Here is a 25,333-nt window from a genome sequence, read left to right on the forward strand (position 1 = left end):
CCAGCAGCGGGACCCCTGTGATCTGACATCTTATCTCCTATCCTTTCGATAGGGGATAAGATGTCTAGGGGTGGAGTACCCCTTTAAATGGCATTCGGATGCTGTGATTGGTAGGGTTTCATTACGGTATCATATATTTTATACCGTTTCTTGCTTCATGGGTTTATAGGATTATATACTGGGGAAGGTCATTGCCTTTGATCTATGGATCTTGTTGTTCTTTGACTTTGGGTATGTGCTAGGATTGGTAAAACAGTAACAGCTAAAACCATTGCTTAAAGGGGTACTCCGGTGGAAAACTTTTTTTTTTCTTTTAAATCAACTGGTGCCAGAAAGTTAAACAGATTTGTAAATTACTTCTATTAAAAAATCTTAATCCTTCCAGTACTTATCAGCTGCTGAATACTACAGAGGAAATTCTTTTTTTTTTTTGGAACACAGAGCTCTCTGCTGAATCACGACCACAGTGCTCTCTGCTGACATCACTGTCCATTTTAAGAACTGTCCAGAGTAGGAGAAAATCCCCATAGCTCTGGACAATTCCTAAAATGGACAGAGATGTCAGCAGAGAGCTCTGTGTTGCAAAAAGAAAAGAATTTCCTCTGCAGTTTTAAGCAGCTGATAAGTACTGGAAGGATCAAGATTTTTTAATAGAAGTAATTTACAAATCTGTTTATCTTTCTTGCACCAGTTGATTTAAGAAAAAAAATTCCACCGGAGTTCCCCTTTAATTCAGCTCCATATACAGCATTGAACATATTAGCTTTTCATATAGGTGAAAAAATGTAATATATAGTAACCAATGAGCTTTAGACATTGAGAGTGGATAGAACTTCTTCTATCTTTGAGAACATTTTCCCAGTTTCAGACAAAGGTAGTATGAGCCAACCAAAAGAGATGATTCTGAGGACCCGTCCTTCATCTATTCGCAATATGTGCATGTCCACCAGCAACATAACCTTCCTTGTTATCATTGTATATGCAGGATATATTCCCTTATGGGTAACAATTCATCAAAATGAAGTTGAAGGGGTATTCCAGGAAAAAACTTTTTTTTTTATATCAACTGGCTCCAGAAAGTTAAACAGATTTGTAAATTACTTCCATAAAAAAATCCTCATCCTTCCAATAATTATCAGCTGCTGTAGTTGAGTTGTTCTTTTCTGTCTGGCAACAGTGCTCTCTGCTGACATCTCTGTTTGTCTCGGGAACTGCACAGAGTAGTAGAGGTTTTCTATGGGGATTTGCTTCTAAACTGGGCGGTTCCCAAGACAGGTGTCATCAGAGAGCACTTAGACAGAAAAGAACAACTCAACTTCAGCAGCTCATAACTAATGAAAGGATTAAGATTTTTTAATAGAAGTAATTTACAAATCTGTTTAACTTTCTGATGCCAGGTGATTATATATATATATATATATATATATATATATATATATATATATATATATACATATATATATATATATATATATATATATGTAGCAAAACTACACCCTGTAGCTGTCAGGGCATACTGGGAGTAGTAGTTCTGCAACAACTGGAGGGCCGCAGGTTGAAGATCACTGGTCTTGACCTTATGAGTCCATTATAATGTCAGAGCCCGGGTCACCTTATGGTACCCTGATAGAGCAGTCCAACCCAACATTTGCAAACTTGGGAAAATGTCCAGTGAATTGGAAGATGTAGATCATTTTTTTAATATCCTAAATTACCTCGTTAAATATTTAGGTCGGTCAGGTAATGGTCAAATCTACTAGATCTGAATATATTAACATCATATACTGTACTAACATAACAGACTCCTAGCTCTATTATTGGCCTATAACCACCCCCTGCTGTTATATATTAACATTAAAGGGGTAGTCCAGTGGTAAAAAAAAAAGTATCCCCTATCCTAAGGATAGGGTATAAGTTTAAGATCACGGGGGGTCCGACCGCTGGGGCCCCCCGTGATCTCTCTGTACGGGGCCCCGGCTCGCTGGCCAGACCACCGCACCAAGCGGCGGCTGACACGCCCCCTCAATACATCGCTATGGCAGAGCCGGAGATTGCCGAAGGCAGCGCTCCGGCTCTGCTATAGAGTTGTATTGAGGGGGCGTGTCAGCCGCCACTTCGTGCGGTGGTCAACGCGCACCCTTCCTGCGGGCTGCCGCGGCCCCAGCGCTCGGACCCCCGTGATCTGAAACTTATCCCCTATCCTTAGGATAGGGGATAAGTTTTTCCCCACTGGATATCTCCTTTAAAGACTATGGACATCTTTGAATACATTTTTTTATTTTTTTTTACTATTGCTTTTGTATTTATTCTGTTGAAAAAAACATTTTCTCCCTAGGTTTTTGTAACAAATTCTGCTTAGTTTCTTTTCTACAGCCTTTTTGTTTTTAATATATCAGCTTTGTCCCATTCCATAGGGCAGTGTTTTCCAATCCAGGTGCCTTCAGGTGTTGCAAAACTACAACCCCCAGCATGCCCGGACAGCCAAAGGCTGTCCGGGCATGCTGGGAGTTGGAGTTTTACAACATCTGGAGGCACCCTGGTTGGGAAACACTGCCATAGAGGAAGCATTTTTTTTTTGTTCTGTTTTCTGCCCTTATCTGTCCTGTCCTGAATGATCTTCTTATTTATGACCAGAGGAAAGATGAACATTCAGAAGAATTAACTTTGAAAACCAGACTGCTTGGTGAACGGGACACGGTGACCAGGATAATATATTAAAACAAAGCTTCTGTGGAAAAGAAACTAAATAAAATTATTTATAAACACCTAAGGAAAAATATAACTTTCTACACCATAATAAGTTTAAAGGAATAATAATAATAATAAAAAAAAATACATTCAAAGGTGTCCATAGCCTCTATGACCAGCAGCTAGTGACAGATTATATACTACCGCTCCCGGTTTACCTTTTCTAGACAGTGCCGTTGTGCGATCACCTGTACGCAGTGTATATATTCTGTACCAAGTCAGTCTTTTTCTTTTTTTTCTTTTTCTTTTTTTTCCGTCATACGCTTGGAGTGTAAATATTAGCGGTAACTCAGCACAACGTACGTCAGTTATCCAGATCCGTGTTATATGCCAATAAAACATATTGTACCTACCATGTCTGTAGATTCCTGATATTTTTCGTGTGATTTGCTTCACAGCATATAGAGTACAAGGATAAACTTTTCTCTTTGAGATGTGATATTATCACCTTCTGTACAAGTGAGAATGAGATGATTTCCTAATATATTTTCCTGTGGTTTCCTTATTGCACCTCTACAAGGGAAGTGAGAAGTCACTGATGGAAAAACAATTAGCACTTCTGATCTGTTATATAGAGTCCTCATTACCGTCCTTTATTAACATCAATGTATAAACAACCATAAATGTGGTGTCGGGTGAAGGTAATGTGCAAATTAACCTTTTCGTGACGCCAGGGCGTGGTTAGCCTATACACCACTTGAGGCTGAGCCAGCTTCTTCTGGGCCAGGCACCGTGCAATAAGTACTCCGACACAAGGTTACGGAAAAACTGACTTTACTGAGGCAGGATAGATGATAAAATCCGTTACAGCACAGGTTTGTGTAAAGAGAGGTGCAGGGTGAACCTTAGAAGCTTATCGGCTTGGTGGGACTTATAGTTGAATGTGCTGTGTATGAATGGCTTGCTGTATGGCAACCCATGCTGACTTTAGTGACTTGAATATGTGATAGCCTGGGGGAGTAGGGTATATGGGGTGTAGCTGTGCGGTGACTAAAGGGTGTCTGGTTAACCCTTTCTATTCATGATGCCAGGGTGAGGGCTCCTCTGTAATGCTTGTCCTACCACCACCCTTCCCAAGAGCGATAGGGAGGTATAGAATAATTGAATGTCCACAACCAGAGAGTTTGCTGAAAACAGTTGGAACTTTTACTGAAGATTTTATGCAAGCTTCACAACAGGAACAGTCTCTATACATGCAAATTCTCTTGGAGATTGACAAAGGTTGGGACCTTAGGCAATTTAGAATCCTTAGGCTAATATGCGCTGTTTCACTGGATTTAGTGGATTTAGTTGCGGTCCAGTAGTCACGCTAGCTTTAGCAGGGATTAGTTTAGAACTCACGGTTTAGTTCAGCTGAGGCCGGTAGGTTTTCAGGCCTAGCGTGTCTTTGAAAGTTGTGCAGATCCGTCCTGCTAGTCCGGCATCCACGAGAGCAGCAACCCAAGATAGCGATAATTGGCTACAGCTCCCTTATATGGGCAGGGGCTGGACTAGAGCTATTTGGTCCAATACTGCTGTCAATCACCTTTACATAGGATTATGGGTAGCATGTGACCCAAGGACCTCCAAAGGTCCTCCAACATACCATAGAGGAATCAACATGGTCACATGACCGAAGGTCCTGCGACGCTAACAAGGTAAGTATACTATACATTATATTAAATATACACAATATTATTAAATATGTACATGTAAACCACAGAATTAGAGTAGAAGAGAGGCGACTAGGGGCTGTCCCACCTGGGGGACACTATCTGAACGTAGTGACTCTGACTTTGGGGACCACCATACAAGGTACGGTATGCAAAACGGTACCGGGACACCACAAACCCCCCTTACTTAAAATAGGTCGGCCTCGACGTCTGTCCCCTAAGAAGTGAAGGTTGATTTATAACAGTCCTGAGCATAACTTTTTAAATGTCCGCTAATCAGGCTGCATAGCACTGTAAAGCTATTTAACTTTTTTGAGCTACATATGGATGGGTAAACTCATGAACAGAATTACTTGGTTCATGAATTTAGTAACAGGATGATATTATTATACATGAGATACATCCTACTTGACATTTTTGAATCTGACTAGACATTTTTGAATCTCACTAGACATTTTTGCCATATTAGTTACCTGTTTAGTACACTGATGGTTTTACTGGCTTGCCTGAAGCTTTCTACCAATAAATTGGCTACTAGGGTCCATTGGCTACACGCTCTTATCCCTAGAACACAGCAGACAAACCTTACCTAGGTTACTTTTGATTACATGCATTATTTTTAGCTCGCAAGAGCACCTACTGACCGGGCAGGGCATCTCTCACACGTAGGAGAAAGAAGAGAACATTTAGTGTACATAAAAGTGGCAGGAATTGGAAAATGACATAGGCTACAATTCCTAAAGCATTTACTTGAGTGTGAGATATTTTTGTTGTTTGGTGTACTACGTTTAAGTAAGGTAAGTACACTTGAGTGATTAGTTTGAGGTACTATGTGTACAATAATACTTGAAAGGTCAGTCTTGGTACCTTAAGGGTAGTTTCCCTTGTGTAGACCTTTGAGATGGTGTTAGTGATGGGTGACTGAAATGTTCCCATAGAAGCTGAGAGAGCCACCTACTAGCAACTACTACAACACCTATTATTGAAATGTTTTTTTTCTTTTGGTGTACACATGCATAAAGCAAAAATGTTCCGTGTACAGTAACCATTTACATTTAGTTACATTAGCCTAAACATTTATTAGACACTCCAACAGTGTTCAGGTGCATACAAGTGCAATTTGAGCAAAGAACATTACGTTACTATTTAGGTATTTACACGTAAACAGGCGTGCAAGGATCAGCAGTCCACCTGCACTAAGAGTCCGAGGTATTTACACATAAACAGGCGTGCAAGGATCAGCAGTCCACCTGCACTAAGAGTTCAAGATCACGGCTAGCGCTGTTTAGCCGGGCACACACTTATGAATCTCCTACAGCTAGGAGTCTCTTGGTCTAAGGACCAGGCACAAAAGCTTGATGGTTACATTACAACTGGAACAGTCTTAGCATAGTCCTGCTAGGCACACTTCTTGAACGTTGCAGCAAAGTCTGTGAAGACAAAAAAAGAAAACTTGAACAAAAGATAAGTGTCACATCTTAGATGAAACTCTTGCGATGATGTCCTGCTCTTCTTCTAGAGCCTCTACCTCTCTCAAGATCACCAGCAGGCAAAGAATTGATGTGGCTTTCCCACACCACATTAGTGAGGGTAGAGTGTGACACTGTAGGGTTAAGACAAATGGTTGGTGCTGGTTGATTTGGCCCCACCTCCTCGTCGGGAGTGGGCCGCAGCACTGTCGTTGGTACCTGGTGGGCAGGCCAAACCTCCATGCCAGGAGTAGGCCTAGGTACAGTGGTTGGTGCCCGCAGTTGAGGCCAAACCTCCTGGGTAGGAGTAGGCCTGGGCACATTGCAGGAATCAGATGGAAGTGGCTGCTGCTATAGTAATTCCTCCTCAGACTTGTAGGTGGAAGCATCAGGAGCAGGCCATTTCGGCCTCAGCTGGAAGGGGTCCGCCCCCCCAGTTAAGTAGATGGAAAATACTTGAAAGGAAGCTGGGTTGGAGCGGCTGGCCTGGTGACTGCGGCCACCCACTCTCCTCGCAGGCCCTGGACGGGTGTGTATTCCACTATCTCACCCACCTCCAGGGAATGGAACTTTTTCTCGATGTATGGCCTCTGTACAGCTCGCCGGTTTACGAGGATGGTATAGTCGGTGTGGCAATCAATGAGGGTACCGTAACCTCTGACCTTGTCAAACTTGGCCACTGTTGCTCTTCGACGTTCCATGGGCTTCTCCCCTTCTCGGGGATGATCCCACAGGCGGATGAAGAGTGCCTCCATTTTTTTGGTGTTCTCTTGGTAGCGGATTCTCTCCTCATGAGGCAGATGAACATGCTTGGGTGCATAAAGTTCTCTGTGTCGGGCCTTTAACTTTTCCATCAAGTCGGCTATTTCGGCCTCCTGACGGGCCCTTTCCCTCTGTGCCATAGGGACCGGTGGAAGGGACTTCCCAGGCAGGGGTTGGAGAACATAATGCATGTACTGGATCAGCTCAGGTTCATCCCCAAAGATCCATTTGGGCAAATTTGGCGAGCGCGGTCGTGCACTCGGCAAAGCAGACAGGGGTATTTCTGGCTCAGGGCTGGTGGAGGAAGAGAAGGCAGCTTCTGATGGTGTACTTACAGAAGACTACTAAGTCGGGATCTCAGCCCACGAACCCCATGTCCGGTGGTGAGGGGACAGGCTCACCAGTGAAGATGTTTCAGCGATTTCCCCTGGAGGGGTATCCGGCCAGTCATCGTCATCATCGGGCAGTGGGGGAAGATTGCAGGCCCCCTCTTCATCCAATGATAACCGCTGCAGACTGTCGGCAAGTTCGTGGAATAGTTGGGCTGCGACCGCCGCAACTTTCCTTTGCTCCGGCGCCATCTTGGTGCTCACGCCACGTGGAACGCTGCTCTCCGCCAGGTCTGTACTCTCCGTTTCTTCCTTGTGCAGACTGAAGAGGTCGCTGTGCAGGGCCCCTTTTATAATGGGCTTCTCCAAAATGGCTGCTGGCCGGACATTACACATTATATTAAATATACACATTATTATTAAATATGTACATGTAAACATCACAGAATTAGAGAAGAAGTAGTGACTCTGACTTTGGGGACCTCTATGCTAGGTACGGTATGCAATACGGTACCGGGACACCACAAATAACTCTGACTTGTATGACTGACTTGAATCGCCTGGACTTTAGTGCTTACCGCTAGGCTTTACATTCACCTGGGTGCAGGGGACTTGCTTTAGAAGATGCGTGGTTGCAGGATTAGACTTGAGGCCTTCCTTAGGACACCTCACACTCTCTCTTCATACTTTCTCCAAACTGTACCTCAGCAACTCTGAACTCCTACCACACTATATATAGGGAAGATTTGGAGGACTTCCATTGGGTAGATAAGTCACATGGTTCACCTCATGCACACTCCCCTAACAACAGGTTTCTATTAGGCTTAAAGCAACAGGTACACAAACAAATGCCAGTATATTAACCATAGCATAACATTACCTTATATTGATTCCTGAATAGTGTGGGCCCAAGACGGACACTGAACGCAACATTTGCCACACAGGATGGGCAGTATGCTATATTCTGTACTGGGTCACCACATAAACATCCTTATATACATGAGCAGCTTCTCAGAACAAATGGTTATTGGTCCATTCATGTCACTCCTGGAAACTCAACTCTGAACAGTCATTTAAATAAGAAATAAAAACTGCATCTTGGCATGTTTGTCTGCTGAATAGCGGGCCCTATGTGTTCTCTACTAAAGTTTGACCCAAATGTATTAAGAGCACATTTTTTGCACCCTTAATATGTCCAGAAGGCTTGGCTTGACAATGAGTGTAGTGAGTGGAACTCACTTCACCACAGTATTACCATAAGGAACAATTCACACAGAGAATTATTTGGAAATTCCAGACAGAATCTGCTTTGCAGCAGCCTCCCATAGAAGTCAATGGCATTCCGCAGCAGAATTTCTTCCGAAAGGGCCCGTCCACACTGCTGAATCTCTGTCTGGAGTTATCCACCAAGAGATTCTGTCTGCAGCGGGCGCCACCAAAATACCTCGGAGGTCGGACTCTTCTTCAAGCAAAATTCCACGGCGGAATCTTTAATGAAGGAAATTTAGCAGTGTGGAAGGGCCCAAAGAATGAACATATTCATTCTTTCTGTGAAATTCCATGCAGCTTGCTTGGCTGTTAGTGGTGATGGCACAGGTCCAAATGGTCCTAGCACCGGCAGCACCTGCTGCACTTGAGAAATGTAAAAAGGAGAAAAAATACCAGGGCGCTCCCAGGTGTAATACTGCGAGAGATTATTAACCCACCACCACACCAATGGTGCTGTACTGACTTTATTGGGTGGGACTGTGTCTTGAACCCAACTCAAAAATAAATATAAGGTTTTACATATGCAGTATGCAGCTCGACCCCCCCGTCCACTTACCCTAGGGTGTGGAGAAACAATAGACAATGCAACATAGAGGAAAAATAAGGGTCTAATATGAGCGGTGCTGTTAGGTAGGGTTAAAAAATGTCCAAACCACTATGCTTGCACAGGACATAAAGATTTATTCAAGGAAAAAAAATTACAGCGTGTTTCGGTGCCTGTTCCCGCCTTTCTCAGGTCCAACAGTAGGCAAATGTTGTCATCCTGTCAGAGGTCTGGGTGCTGTGGTGGAGAACCTGCAACAAAATATGCACATGTGAATAGACCCTAAAGATTTGGACATTGAGTTCTGTTCACACAGGAGAATTTGCACATAGATTCCATATCAGAATCAGAAAGCCACTTGAATTTTGTGTCTCATTATTTTCAAATCCATATTGAGAAAAAATAAAAATGTGTGATGTCGCTTATTGACACGGATTCCACATGGAAGCTGTTTTAGGTATCCTGGATATGAATTATTTCTATATTCCCAGAGGCCAAAACTGTCATAGAATGGGCGAATACATGGCAGTAATTTGAGGGTATGCATTAGATTTCTGCTGCAGATTCATTGGCGGGTTTTTACAATAAAAAAGCATCATTTGAATTTGGCCACAGGGTAGTCATCTGGCGGTGACATTAAAGGGGTATTCCGGGCAAAAACATCTTATCCCCTATCCAAAGGATAGGGGAAAAGATGTCTGATGGTGGGGGGCCCGACGCTGGGACTTCCCGCGATCTCCCTGCAGCACCCGCATTCTATGCAGGGCTGTGTCTCCAGTTTTGGAAATCTCAAGGTTCCCGAGACTGGAGACGTGACGTAACGCCACGCTACCCTGTCCAGAGGAAAAGTTGCTGAGTTGCCCATAGCAACCAATCAGATCGCTTCTTTCATTTTTGAAAAGGCCTCTGAAAAATGAAAGTAGCGATCTGATTGGTTGCTATGGGCAACTCAGCAACTTTTCCTCTGGACGGGTTTTGATAAATCTCCCCCATAGTTTTCTTACTTGGCAGATAAATAAAAATCATTCAGCTTTTTGCCTGAACTATAGATGATTACCTATAGACAGCTCTTGGCTAAATTATATTCCTGCACCCGGTGCAAGGGCAGCCATGAGGGCAACTGAAGAGATCCGCGACGCCAAATCCAGCAGACTGAAAATAGGTGGAGCATTAGAAACATGTGACTTACCCCAAAAAATTTTTTTTACAGTTAGTTAAAGTCCCCCCAGTTTTCTTCCTTAAAGGGGTACTCCAGTGGAAAACTTTTTTTTTTTTTTTAATCAACTGGTGCCAACTGGTAAACAGATTTGTAAATTACTTCTATTAAAAAAATCTTAATCCTTCTATTACTTATTAGCTGCTGAATACTACAGAGGAAATTCTTTTCTTTTTGGAACATAGTGCTCTCTGCTGACTTCACGAGCACAGTGCTCTATGCTGACATCTCTGTCCATTTTAGGAACTGTCCAGAGCAGCATATGTTTGCTATGGGGATTTTCTCATACTCTGGACAGTTCTTAAAATGGACAGAGGTGTCAGCAGAGAGCACTGTGCTCGTGAAGTCAGCAGAGAGCACTGTGTTCCAAAAAGAAAATAATTTCCTCTGTAGTATTCAGTAGCTAATAAGTACTGGAAGGATTAAGATTTTTTAATAGAAGTAATTTACAAATCTGTTTAACTTTCTGGCACCAGTTGATCTGTTTTCCACTGGAGTACCCCTTTAATACTATATCTAGATGCCCTGGCCAAAGCTAATTTTTTTTTGGCTTCCCTTGCCACCCAGCACCAGGTGCACACATCATAATTTCCTTAGGCTATGTTCACACGGCAGAATTTCTGCACAGAATTCTGCATGAAAATTCTGCTGGAAATTCAGCAGAAATGAATTGCCCATTCATTTCAATGGGATTTCTGCAGCAGAAATTCTGCTGTATGAATGGGATTGCGAAATTCCCATTGAAGAGTACTGGCTATAAATTCATGCAGAATTGTTAGGCGGCATTCCGTGCAGAAATTTTGGCGTGTGAATATAGGTTTAGAAATGACTCTGTCCTGCTGATAGATGTGATGGCATTGGAAATTGGAATATCTGGGTGAGATTTATTAAAACCTGTGCAGAGGAAGAGTGGTGCAGTTGTCCATAGCAACCAATCAGCTCGCTTCTTTCATTTTTAAAGAGGCCTGTGAAAAATGAAAGAAGTGATCTGATTGGTTGCTATGGGCAACTCAGCTATTTTTTATCTGCACAGATTTTGATAAATCTCCCCCTCTCTGCTTCCCAGAATTATTTCATTATGTAGTCACTGTATAAGCATTTATAGAATTGCTTATACTTATGTTTTCCAACCAGGGAGCTTCCAGCCAGGGCCGGATCATCACTGGCGCTCATGGAGCGCCTGCTCCGGGCCCCGAGCCCGCAGGGGGCCCCGTCACATTCGGGAAATCCCTATGTCCTGAAAAATCTTTTCAGGACACAAGGATGCCCCGGTTACCTCTCTGCGGCCCTGCGTTTACTTTTAAAAAATGCAGGGGCTGCTGGAAAGTAGCGCACGCAGGGATGTCACTGACGTCCAGTGTGTGCGCTCATAGAAGAGCGGAGTGGAGCATCGAGGGGGACGCGCGCATGGTAAGTCACCACTCACCAGCAGCACGTCATCTTCAGTGCTCCGATCACTGCTCCTCTCCGGTCCCGGGACCTACTGCTATGGCCCATAGGCCATAGCAGTAGATCGTGACCCTGACCGGAGGAGAGGTGGTCGGAACACTGGGGCAGTAAAAAAGCATACAGCCTCTAGCCAATCACTGTATATGGCTGAAGGCTGTATGTCTGTGGGGGAACATACTGCACCCAATATGGGGGAACATACTGCACCTAATGTGGGGAACTATACTGCACCTAATGTGGGGGAACTATACTGCACCTAATATGGGGGAACATACTGCACCTAATATGGGGGAACATACTGCACCTAATGTGGGGAACTATACTGCACCTAATGTGGGGGAACTGTACTGCACCTAATGTGGGGGAACTATAGTACACCTAATGTGGGGGAACTATACTGCACCTAATGTGGAGAACTATACTGCACCTAATGTGGTGAACTATACTGCACCTAATGTGGGGGAACAATACTGCACCTAATGTGGGGGAACTATACTGCACCTAATGTGGGGGAACTATACTGCACCTAATGTGGGGGAACTATACTGCACCTAATGTGGGGAACTGTACTGCACCTAATGTGGGGGAACTATACTGCACCTAATGTGGAGAACTGTACTGCACCTAATGTGGGGGAACAATATTACACCTAATGTGGGGGAACTATACTGCACCTAATGTGGGGAACTGTACTGCACCTAATGTGGGGGAACTATACTGCACCTAATGTGGAGAACTGTACTGCACCTAATGTGGGGAACTATACTGCACCTAATGTGGGGGAACTATACTGCACCTAATGTGGGGGAACTATACTGCACCTAATGTGGGGGAACAATACTGCACCTAATGTGGGGGAATTATAATGCACCTAATGTGGGGAACTATACTGCACCTAATGTGGGGAACTATACTGAACCTAATGTGGGGGAACTATACTGCACCTAATGTGGGGGAACTATACTGCACCTAATGTGGGGGAACTATACTGCACCTAATGTGGAGAACTATACTGCACCTAATGTGGGGGAACTATACTGCAACTAATGTGGGGAACTATACTGCACCTAATGTGGGGGACTATACTGCACCTAATGTGGGGGAACTATACTGCACCTAATGGGAGGAACTGTACTGCACCTAATGTGGGGGAAACTATACTGCACCTAATGCGGGGGAACTATACTGCACCTAATGTGGGGGGAACTATATTGCACCTAATGAGGGGGGACTATACTGCACCTATTGTGGGGGAACTATACTGCACCTAATGTGGGGGAACTATACTGCACCTAATGTGGGGAACTGTACTGCACCTAATGTGGGGGAACTATACTGCACCTAATGTGGGGGAACAATACTGCACCTAATGTGGGGGAACTATACTGCACCTAATGTGGGGGAACTATACTGCACCTAATGTGGGGGAACTATACTGCACCTAATGTGGGGGAACTATACTGCACCTAATGTGGGGAACTGTACTGCACCTAATGTGGGGGAACTATACTGCACCTAATGTGGAGAACTGTACTGCACCTAATGTGGGGGAACAATATTACACCTAATGTGGGGGAACAATACTGCACCTAATGTGGGGAACTGTACTGCACCTAATGTGGGGGAACTATACTGCACCTAATGTGGAGAACTGTACTGCACCTAATGTGGGGAACTATACTGCACCTAATGTGGGGGAACTATATTGCACCTAATGTGGGGGAACAATACTGCACCTAATGTGGGGGAATTATACTGCACCTAATGTGGGGAACTATACTGCACCTAATGTGGGGGAACTATACTGCACCTAATGTGGGGGAACTATACTGCACCTAATGTGGGGGAACTATACTGCACCTAATGTGGGGGAACTATACTGCACCTAATGTGGAGAACTATACTGCACCTAATGTGGGGGAACTATACTGCACCTAATGTGGGGGAACTATACTGCAACTAATGTGGGGAACTATACTGCACCTAATGTGGGGGACTATACTGCACCTAATGTGGGGGAACTATACTGCACCTAATGTGGGGGAAACTATACTGCACCTAATGTGGGGGAACTATATTGCACCTAATGAGGGGGAACTATACTGCACCTATTGTGGGGGAACTATACTGCACCTAATGTGGGGGAACTATACTGCACCTAATGTGGGGAACTATATTGCACCTAATGAGGGGGAACTATACTGCACCTATTGTGGGGGAACTATACTGCACCTATTGTGGGGGAACTATACTGCACCTAATGTGGGGAACTGTACTGCACCTAATGTGGGGGAACTATACTGCACCTAATGTGGGGGAACAATACTGCACCTAATGTGGGGGAACTATACTGCACCTAATGTGGGGGAACTATACTGCACCTAATGTGGGGGAACTATACTGCACCTAATGTGGGGGAACTGTACTGCACCTAATGTGGGGGAACTATACTGCACCTAATGTGGGGGAACTATACTGCACCTAGTGTGGAGAACTATACTGCACCTAATGTGGGGAACTATACTGCACCTAATGTGGGAGAACTATACTGCACCTAATGTGGGGGAACTATACTGCACCTAATGTGGGGGAACTATACTGCACCTAATGTGGGGAACTGTACTGCACCTAATGTGGGGGAAACTATACTGCACCTAATGTGGGGGAACATACTGCACCTAATGTGGGGGAACTATACTGCACCTAATGTGGGGGAACATACTGCACCTAATGTGGGGGAACTATACTGCACCTAATGTGGGGGAACATACTGCACCTAATGTGGGGGAACTATACTGCACCTAATGTGGGGGAACATACTGCACCTAATGTGGGGGAACTATACTGCACCTAATGTGGGGGAACTATACTGCACCTAATGTGGGGAACTATACTGCACCTAATGTGGGGGAACTATACTGCACCTAATGTGGGGGAACTATACTGTACCTTATGTGGGGGAACTGTGGGGGGGGGGGCATCGTAATGAAGTGCTCCGTCTTCCAGGCAGCCATAATCTGACCCTGCTTCCAGCTGTTGCAAAACTACAACTTCCAGCATGCCAACGGCTGTCCGGGCATGCTGGGAGTTGTAGTTTTGCAAAAGCTGGAGGCACCCTGGTTGGGAAGCACTGGCTTTTCTAATATGACTGTATATTTATTTATGTATCTATGTATATACTCATTATATGCACATTTCATCATCTGTCCAATGACTGCCGTAATTGTTCTATTGCAATTAAATGTTATTTGCATTATTAATAGAGGAAAAAGAGGTAAATGAATTATACAGATACTGAGGTCAATAATGGTCTTCCATGATCTGATTCCAGCGTTCATAGAGAGAAAAATGGCCTCAATATGATGTGAAGAGGTGACGGACGCCCGAGAAGACTCTATACTCCTGGTATTAACTCCAAATCCTATAAAATACATTAGCGGCCGGATCGATAGACGTTGTCAGGTTTGAACGTTCACTTAGCAACCTGCTAAGGTTCCCATGTTGTGTACATTATGGAGGGGATCAATGCGAGGAGACTGCAGTGTTAACTCCTTGGCTGTCAGGGGGGACGGGAAGCTGCGTGATTAAAAAGAACCAGTATCATCCGAACATTCATTTTCCCCTAAGGGCTTTTATATACAAAGCAATTACAGAGAACACATGGTTAAAATGATTGAAAGCCGGAGATAGTAATTACACTGGAGTGAGATACAGACAGGATGTTGCCATGAGGCTCGTTCTGTGATCTTACAGTCTGTTTCACGCAGTACTGACAATTTAATGAAAATGGTCTTAAAGGTGTTATGTGAGAGGAGAAAAAAAAATCTCCTTCCTCTCTCCCCATGAAACAGCGTCCCTATGGGTCGTGACTAGTATTGCAGCTCAGCATCATTTACCTAAATGACCAGAGGCAGCCTTTAAAGGGGTATTCTAGGATTTTTTTTTTATTAGACTATGCTACAGGGGCTGTAAAGTTAGTGTAGTTAATAATATAGTGTCTGTACCTGTATGTGACGGTTTTCTCACAATTCTTCTGTGATTTTTACCCCAATATTTATTTTTATCAGCATCCAAAATGACTGTTGTCTCAGATTTCTCCCAGGTTGCAATGTGGCCGAGACCTGACATCACTAGTCAGCTGATGACAGGGAGCCTGTCTGCTTCAATGGGTGGAGGGATCACTTGGTGGGAGAGAGATCAATCTTCAACTAATGCAACAGCTGTAGGCACCCTGATTGAAAACCACAGATCTTTTGAATGGATGCAGCTCATTTATGTTTCAATGGGTGGGATGGCTGATGTGTGGGAGGGAGGAAAATGGAATTGTGGGATTTGTAGTCAAAAAAAGAAAAGTCAAACAGGAAATACCAGTTCACAAAAAGCTAGGCACAGTGTTATGGTAATCTCACAACATAGCCATTTAGCACCAAGACAAGCGCAGACCCTTCCTAAGCATGTCCATTACTGTCTGCCAGGTACATACTAAAAATCACCTTATTGTGGAGAACCCTTTTAATGCTCCATAAAAAAAATGTGCAAAAACTCCAGCTCCCAAAAAATGAAAGTAAAAGTCCAAATTTTATTTCCACATGATTAAAATGAAAAAATCCAAGGTGAGTGGGTTAAAAGCATAGCTGAAACTCTGACGCGTTTCGAACCATCCGGTTCTTAGTCATGACTAAGACTAAGTCTTTAACCCACTCGTCCGGTTCTTCGTCATGACTAAGAACTGGGCAGTTCGAAACTGGTGCCAGAACGTTAAACAGATTTGTAAATTACTTCTATTAAAAAAATCTTAATTCTTCCAGTTCTTCTTAGCTGCTGAATACTACAGAGGAAATTATTTTCTTTTTTTACCACAGTGCTCTCTGCTGAATCATGAGCACAGTGCTCTCTGCTGACATCTCTGTCCATTTTAGGAACTGTCCAGAGTAGGAGAAAATCCCCATAGCAAACATATGCTGCTCTGGACAGTTCCTAAAATGGACAGAGATGTCAGCAGAGAGCACTGTGGTCATGATGTCAGCAGAGAGCTCTGTGTTCCAAAAAGAAAATAATTTCCTCTGTAGTATTCAGCAGCTAATAAGTACTGGAAGGATTACGTTTTTTTAATAGAAGTCATTTACAAACTTTCTGGCACTAGTTGATTTAAAAAAAAAAAAAAGTTTCCACCGGAGTACCCCTTTAAAAGCATAGCGGAAATGCTGATGCGTTTTTGAACCTCCCGGCTCTTAGTCATGACTAAGAACTGGACGAGTGGGTTAAAGACTTAGTCTTAGTCATGGAAAGATTAAAAGAGTACTCCCGTAGAATACTTATATATATATATATATATATATATATATATATATATATATATATATATATATTTTTTTTTTTATCAACTGGTACCAGAAAGTTAAATAGATTTGTAAATTACTTCTATACATTTTTTTTAAATCCTTCCAGTACTTTTTAGGGGCTGTATACTACAGAGGAAATGTTTATCTTTTTGGATTTCTCTTCTGTCATGATCACAGTGCTCTCTGCTGACCTCTGCTGTCCATTTTAGGAACTTTCCAGAGCAGGAGAAAATCCCCATAGCAAACATATGCTGCTCTGGACAGTTCCTAAAATGGCACAGCAGAGGTCAGCAGAGAGCACTGTGGTCGTGACATAAGAGAAATCCAAAAAGAAAAGCATTTCCTCTGTAGTATACAGCCCCTAAGAAGGTACTAGAAGGATTAAGATTTTTTAATAGAAGTAATTTATAAATCTGTTTAACTTTCTTGCACCAGTTGTTTAAAAAAAAAAAAAAAAAAAAAAAAAGGTTTTCCACCGGAGTTCCCCTTTAACCCACTCACCTTGAATTTTTTCATTTTAATCATGTGGAAAAAAAATTGGACATTTACTTTCATTTTTGGGAGCTAGAGTTTTGGAACATTTTATATGGATTAGTTCACACCAAGATGCGGATTGGCTTTCTGCTCTCTGCCTCTCAATCCATTTACTGATCTTCCAAACTGCAATGAACGTATGGCGGTGAGCTGGTTTTCTCTTATTCTTCTTTTTTGTACAGCCTTTGATGTTGTTATTGAAAATAATGTTTTCCTCTGTTCTCTATCCACATACAACCCCCTTAAGATGAAGCAGATGGAGTTTACAGGATATCTTAGAGATTATATATATATATATATATATATATATATATATATATATATATATATATAAAGGGGATGAGTATTTAACTCAGGGCGAGTTCACCACTCCTGGTGTGACGGAGCTTTCAAGGGCCACTTAGCACTCCGCGGGCATTCTGGGTAGGGGAATATGCAAAGCAGCTCATTACATCACCTTCTCAGGCGATGTTCCCTGGTATCAGATTAGCTCCAGTTACGGAATATAAAAAAAAAACTGATCGGGATTAATGCCAAGCCAGACTACTCCCCAAAAGGGAAATTTCTACCCATCTGCAGACAGCTGTTTTAATTTTTAAACATCATTTTTTTTGCGCAGTATGTGAGTGGGGCAACTTTATATCTTCCCTGTGCACCTTGTAACTTGTTGGAATTGGTTTTGTTTTATTTTACAACAATATTAAAAATATATACTTTATATAAATAAATCATAGCTTTGCTCACTTTTCCCAACACTCAGAAATAGTTGTGCAGGTGCTTCATAAATATGGAATTAGACAAGATACACTTATTGACAAAAATATCGAAATGTCAGATTGCTACTGTTACGCCTAGCGCTCCGGGTCCCCGCTCCTCCCCGGAGCGCTCACGGCGTCTCTCTCCCCGCAGCGCCCCGGTCAGTCCCGCTGACCGGGAGCGCTGCACTGTCATGGCCGTCGGGGATGCGATTCGCACAGCGGGACGCGCCCGCTCGCGAATCGCATCCCAGGTCACTTACCCGTCCCGGTCCCCTGCTGTCATGTGCTGGCGCGCGCGGCTCCGCTCTCTAGGGCGCGCGCGCGCCAGCTCTCTGCGACTTAAAGGGCCAGCGCACCAATGATTGGTGCCTGGCCCAATTAGCTTAATTGGCTCCCATCTGCTCCCTGCCTTTATCTGACCTCCTCCCATGCACTCCCTTGCCGGATCTTGTTGCCTTGTGCCAGTGAAAGCGTTTAGTGTGTCCAAAGCCTGTGTACCTGAACTTCTGCTACCCATCCTGACTACGAACCTTGCCGCCTGCCCCCGACCTTCTGCTACGTCTGACCTTGCCTCTGCCTAGTCCTTCTGTCCCACGCCTTCTCAGCAGTCAGCGAGGTAGAGCCGTTGCTAGTGGATACGACCTGGTTGCTACTGCCGCAGCAAGACCATCCCGCTTTGCGGCGGGCTCTGGTGAAAACCAGTAGCCTCTTAGAACCGGTCCACTAGCACGGTCCACGCCAATCCCTCGCTGACACAGAGGATCCACTACCTGGAAGCCGAATCGTGACAGTAGATCCGGCCATGGATCCCGCTGAGGTGCCGCTGCCAAGTCTCGCTGATCTTCCCACGGTGGTCGCTCAGCAATCGCAGCAGATTGCCCAACAAGGACAGCAGCTGTCGCAGTTGACCGCCATGTTACAGCAACTTCTGCCTCTGCTACAGCAGCAACCATCTCCTCCGCCAGCTCCTGCACCTCCTCCGCAGCGAGTGGCCGCTCCTAGCCTCCGCTTGTCCCTGCCGGACAAATTTGATGGGGACTCTAAACTCTGCCGTGGATTTTTGTCTCAGTGTTCCCTGCATATGGAGATGTTGTCGGACTTGTTTCCTACAGAACGGTCTAAGGTGGCGTTCGTAGTAAGCCTTCTTTCAGGAAAGGCCTTGTCTTGGGCCACACCGCTCTGGGACCGCAATGATCCTGCCACAGCCACAGTCCAGTCCTTCTTCGCTGAAGTCCGAAGTGTCTTTGAGGAACCTGCCCGAGCCTCTTCTGCTGAGACTGCCTTGCTGAACCTGGTCCAGGGTAATTCTTCCGTTGGCGAGTACGCCATACAATTCCGTACTCTTGCTTCTGAACTATCCTGGAATAACGAGGCTCTCTGCGCGACCTTTAAAAAAGGCCTATCCAGTCGCATCAAGGATGTGCTGGCCGCACAAGAGATTCCTGCCAACCTCCAAGAACTCATCCATTTGGCTACCCGCATTGACATGCGTTTTTCTGAGCGACACCAAGAGCTCCGCCAGGAAAAAGACTTAGATCTCTGGGCACCTCTCCCACAGCATCCTTTGCAGTCTACGCCTGGGCCTCCCGCCGAGGAGGCCATGCAAGTGGATCGGTCTCGCCTGACCCAGGAAGAGAGGAATCGCCGTAGAGAAGAAAATCTCTGTCTGTACTGTGCCAGTACCGAGCATTTCTTGGTGGATTGCCCTATCCGTCCTCCACGCCTGGGAAACGCACGCACGCACCCAGCTCACGTGGGTGTGGCATCTCTTGGTTCTAAGTCTTCTTCTCCACGTCTCACGGTGCCCGTGCGGATTTCTCCTACAGCCAACTCCTCCCTCTCAGCCGTGGCCTGCTTGGACTCTGGTGCCTCCGGGAATTTTATTTTGGAGTCCTTTGTTAATAAATTCAGCATCCCGGTGACCCGTCTCGTCAAACCGCTCTACATTTCCGCGGTCAACGGAGCCAGATTGGACTGCACCGTGCGTTACCGCACAGAACCCCTCCTGATGTCTATCGGACCCCACCACGAAAGGATTGAGTTCTTCATTCTCCCCAACTGTACCTCTGAGGTCCTCCTCGGTCTGCCATGGCTCCGGCTTCATTCCCCCACCCTTGATTGGACCACCGGGGAGATAAAGAACTGGGACTCTGCCTGCCATAGGAAGTGCCTCTCCCCCCCTCCCAGTCCCGTCAGGCAAACCTCTGTGCCTCCTCATGGCCCCCGTCCTGGTGTCACACTGCCCCGTGCCAGGCTTCGCCCTCTGCCCTCCCTCCCCATTCCCACTCCTGCTGTACTGCCTGCCGTTGAGGAAACCCTCCATTCTTTCCCGGTGTCCTCATCCCAGGGGAGGCAGTTACCGGTCAAAGAAAAGGGGAGACCTAAGGGGGGGGGTACTGTTACGCCTAGCGCTCCGGGTCCCCGCTCCTCCCCGGAGCGCTCACGGCGTCTCTCTCCCCGCAGCGCCCCGGTCAGTCCCGCTGACCGGGAGCGCTGCACTGTCATGGCCGTCGGGGATGCGATTCGCACAGCGGGACGCGCCCGCTCGCGAATCGCATCCCAGGTCACTTACCCGTCCCGGTCCCCTGCTGTCATGTGCTGGCGCGCGCGGCTCCGCTCTCTAGGGCGCGCGCGCGCCAGCTCTCTGCGACTTAAAGGGCCAGCGCACCAATGATTGGTGCCTGGCCCAATTAGCTTAATTGGCTCCCATCTGCTCCCTGCCTTTATCTGACCTCCTCCCATGCACTCCCTTGCCGGATCTTGTTGCCTTGTGCCAGTGAAAGCGTTTAGTGTGTCCAAAGCCTGTGTACCTGAACTTCTGCTACCCATCCTGACTACGAACCTTGCCGCCTGCCCCCGACCTTCTGCTACGTCTGACCTTGCCTCTGCCTAGTCCTTCTGTCCCACGCCTTCTCAGCAGTCAGCGAGGTAGAGCCGTTGCTAGTGGATACGACCTGGTTGCTACTGCCGCAGCAAGACCATCCCGCTTTGCGGCGGGCTCTGGTGAAAACCAGTAGCCTCTTAGAACCGGTCCACTAGCACGGTCCACGCCAATCCCTCGCTGACACAGAGGATCCACTACCTGGAAGCCGAATCGTGACAGCTACACAATTCAGCATACAGTTAAATCTCAAGCAGATACTCTATATAAAAGATTACGGTGTGGTTTGATGAGACGCTGGGGCTTGGTACCAGAGGGGTAAAAGTGCTTCCCCTGTTGCCCCATAAAGAGGCTCTCAGAGGCTACCTTTGGGTAGTGTACCTGTTGGTGAGAGATTGTTGACTGCTAGACATGCCTCTATGGTGCATTTTAAGACATTTTGCCCAGGTAACAGACCATGAGAGACGATGGATCATTGGATTATGGTTGATGTGACAAACTGCCCACCATCTACGCTATTCTAACTAAGTTGTTAGACAGTGGTTTCATGAGGACACAATAAGGTGAAAAGGCTTCAGACAGATTGCCAATATAGCAAGTTATTTGGTCCGCTGACTAGCTCAAACAGCTCCCAAAGTATCCCTGTGCACCATCCAGGCTCAGAGGGCACCTTCATTCTACAACCCTGTCTCTGCCCGGACCATTTCCAGGCACTGAGCAGAAGGAAATTTGGTGTCACGGCACCATTACATAGTCTGACATTGGCAGACAGACATTGTCACCTTTGCAGTGTACTTGTGGGAGAGAAGGGTAACTGATGCACTGACTTAGTAGATGCTATGCAAGCAGCAAGGATTACAGCAAGGAAGGGGTTACACTGGGCACTGAACTGCTGCCGGGATGAAAGGGAAGTCTTCATTTACCTTTCAAAGACAGTGAAGATCCTCTGAAGGATGAAGACAGACCCAATTTATTCAAGCACACAGCCCAGGCTCCCTCCTGCCCATAGCAGTAGCTAAGCCCCAAACCCACTTTATGGGTACGTTCACACGCGCAGATTTTTTAAGCGGTTTTTCCGCTGCGTATTTGAAAGTGGGCGGGCTCTTCTAGGCTGTCCGCAGCCGATTTTCCGTGGCGGAATGTACACTGCGGAAAATCCGCCACAAGCCCCATTGAAGTCAGTAGGTACTGTGGCGGAAATTCTGCCACGGAAAATCTGCTGCGGACAGCCGAGAAGAGCCCGCCCACTTTCAAATACGCAGCGGAAAACCTGCTAAAAAGTCCACGCGTGTGAACGTACCCTATGTGTTTCATCCTGATTTGTCTGTTACTAGAGACAGATTTCCCCTAACAATACAAAGTGGACAGCAGATTGCAGAGAAGTGAGCTGGTAAAAACAAAAAACATTTTTGGTAAATTAAGTAATTTGCAAACATGTTAGGAATCCAATAGGGCATCACATGGAGGGAATTTGTTTTAAACAACAGTGACCATGTACATACCCCTTTAAACCCTTTTGGCACTGCCCAGAGACTTCTGTAACTGGATATCTCCCAAATAATTTAGGTGCACCATTACATGTCCTGTTGCTTATACTGCTGTATCCCGGGGCACGTTCTTAGTTCTGCTCATCCTCCTGCAGGCCAGGTAATCCAATAACCATAAACTTCTGTTTTAGTGTAATTGCCCTTTAAATGTTTTTAGTAATTTTATTAGCCATTAACTATGCACATTTCTGCTTTCCTCTTCGATTCCTCTGGATACTGGGGAGACTGAATATCTTCTCAGCGAGGCCGACATTAGAGGAGTACATATTGCTAAACTGTTGCAGTTTATGGCCATTAACTAACTCCCTTTGCTTCTGTGATCTCTCTCCCCAACCACAAATAATTCATTAATGCAAGCGGAGCACAAATCCATGCACCCAGCGGCTCCTCTGGACAGAACTAGGGGCTCCTCTTCTGCTGCTTGATAGATCTCTGTAATAGAGCAATGAGATCTGCTACCTGCAGTCTGGTGACGGGAAGGAAATTGATGCATCATTAAATTTGCATTAGTCGCATCTCCCTGACATTCAGAGACACGGGTTCAGCTTGCGCAGCGGGGAGAAGTGGAGCTGTTAAACTACCGGATGTGGAAAGATAATGGATTTTTATTTTTTTTTTAAAGATTCAGTTTACTTAAAGGAGAACTCCGGAATAGGAAAACTGCCCGCCATACACCCGGCAGTAAAAAAAATAAACAGGTACATAGGTTCCTTCTCTCCCCCGGTGCCCCCGGTAACCCGCTCCGGCCTCCGCCGCGATCCTCTTCCTGGTTGCCGGTGGTCGGCGAGTCATACTGCACTCAGCCAATCACCGGCCGCAGCGAAGTCCCGACTCGGCCGACGATAGGCTGAGCGGCAGTGTGACGTTTTCGGCCCCGGCAGCACCTGCTGCCGGGGCCGAAAACGTCACACTGCCGCTCAGCCTATCGCCGGCCGAGTCGGGATTTCGCTGCGGCCGGTGATTGGCTGAGTGCAGTATGACTCACCAGCAACCAGGAAGAGGATCGCGACGGAGGCCGGAGCGGGTTACCGGGGGCACCGGGGGAGAGAAGGAACCTATGTACCTGCTTATTTTTTTACTGCCGGGTGTATGGCGGATCATTTTCCTATTCCGGAGTTCTCCTTTAATGATTCAGAACCAACAACTAATGGCTGCATTTCTATTACATAATTGAGAGGTGCCTAAGAACTGTTGTAATTGTCATTGAGAACGTGTAGAGTAAAAAATAAGTCCTTTAGTGTTAAAGAGGTACTCCGCCTCTAGACATCTTATCCCCTATCCAAAGGATAGTGGATAAGATGTCTGATAAGATGTCTGGGGACCCCCACGACTTTGCTCCGTGCCGGATGACTGGCGATGCGGGGGGCGGAGGCTCGCAACATCACGGTCACGCCCTGCTCTTGACATCACGGCCATGCCCCTTCAATGCAAGTCTATGGGAGGGGGCGTGACAGCCATGTGCAGCATAAAGCCAGAGGGAAAAGGGCTACAGAGCAGGGCTGCCAGGCTCCCTCCTGAGAGCAGTGAGTCAGCAGAGTGGGGAGGAGTCATCACAGTGCAGGCAAGAGATGGACACGCCCCTTCCCTTTGGATAGATAGAAAAGACATTGAGCAGCTGTAATATGCTATGTTTTGGTGAAATATCAATAATATATACATACAAATTACATGTGCATGATCAGGAGGAGGTACTGAGTAACATGTAACAGATTCTTTTTGGGGGATCTGACACGTACGCTTTTAGGACAGAGCTGTGGTTGTTTTGGTAGAACATAGGTAGGATTCTCAGACAGGTATATTATGATACAGTCCTCAAACAAATACAGAATGAATAGAATTCTGGCTTGGTGCCGATGATACACATACATTGTGGCATTGGGTTTTAAAAGTCAATTGTTCTGCACGGTAAAGCTGCTTACATTTTGAAACTTCCTATCAAGAACTGTTTTATGGTGACCTTAAGAATCAATAGCAAGGAAAACAATACAAGGCTCAATGTACCGTGAAGGCATGAAATGCTATTCTTGCAATACTAACACTGCATAGTGAGAAGTTCTCAGCATTGTCATATACAGTGGTCCCTCAGCACGTCCCTCAACATACGATGGTAATCCGTTCCAAACGGACCATCATTTGGTGAAACCATCGTATGTTGAGGGATCCGTGTAAAGTATAGGACAGTGGTCTACAACCTGCGGACCTCCAGATGTTGCAAAACTACAACACCCAGCATGCCCGGACAGCCAACGGCTGTCTGGGCATGCTGGGTGCTGTAGTTTTGCAACATCTGGAGGTTCGCAGGTTGTAGACCACTGTTAGAGGAAGTTGTACTCACCTGTCCCCGCCGCTCCGGACCGTCACCGCTCGTCACCGCTGCCTTGGATGTCTCTGTCCATCGCTGTCGCTGCGTCCCCCGGGGTGTCCCCGATGCTGCGGCAAGGCCTCTGCTTCCCCGGCATCCTCGCTCTCCGTCGCCGCCATCACGTCGCTACGCACGCCGCTCCTATTGGATGACGGGACGGCGTGCGCAGCGACGTGATGGCGAAGATGGAGAGCGCCGACGATGCAGGGGATCCCGAAGAGGACGCTTCGGAGCCCCGAGGACATGTAAGTGATCGTCAGTGGACCACACGGGGCACCGTAAACGGCTATCCGACGGCAGCTGAAGCAGTTTGCGCTGCCGGATAGCCGTTTATGCGATGGCCCCGACATACAAAAGCATCGTATGTTGATGCTGCCTTCAACATGCGATGGCCTCTGAGAGGCCATCGCATGTTGAAATTATCGAATGTCGGGGCCATCGTAGGTCGAGGGGTCACTGTACTCCGATGGT

Source organism: Hyla sarda, chromosome 10 (assembly GCF_029499605.1).
Source record: "Hyla sarda isolate aHylSar1 chromosome 10, aHylSar1.hap1, whole genome shotgun sequence".
Lineage (NCBI taxonomy): Eukaryota > Metazoa > Chordata > Amphibia > Anura > Hylidae > Hyla > Hyla sarda.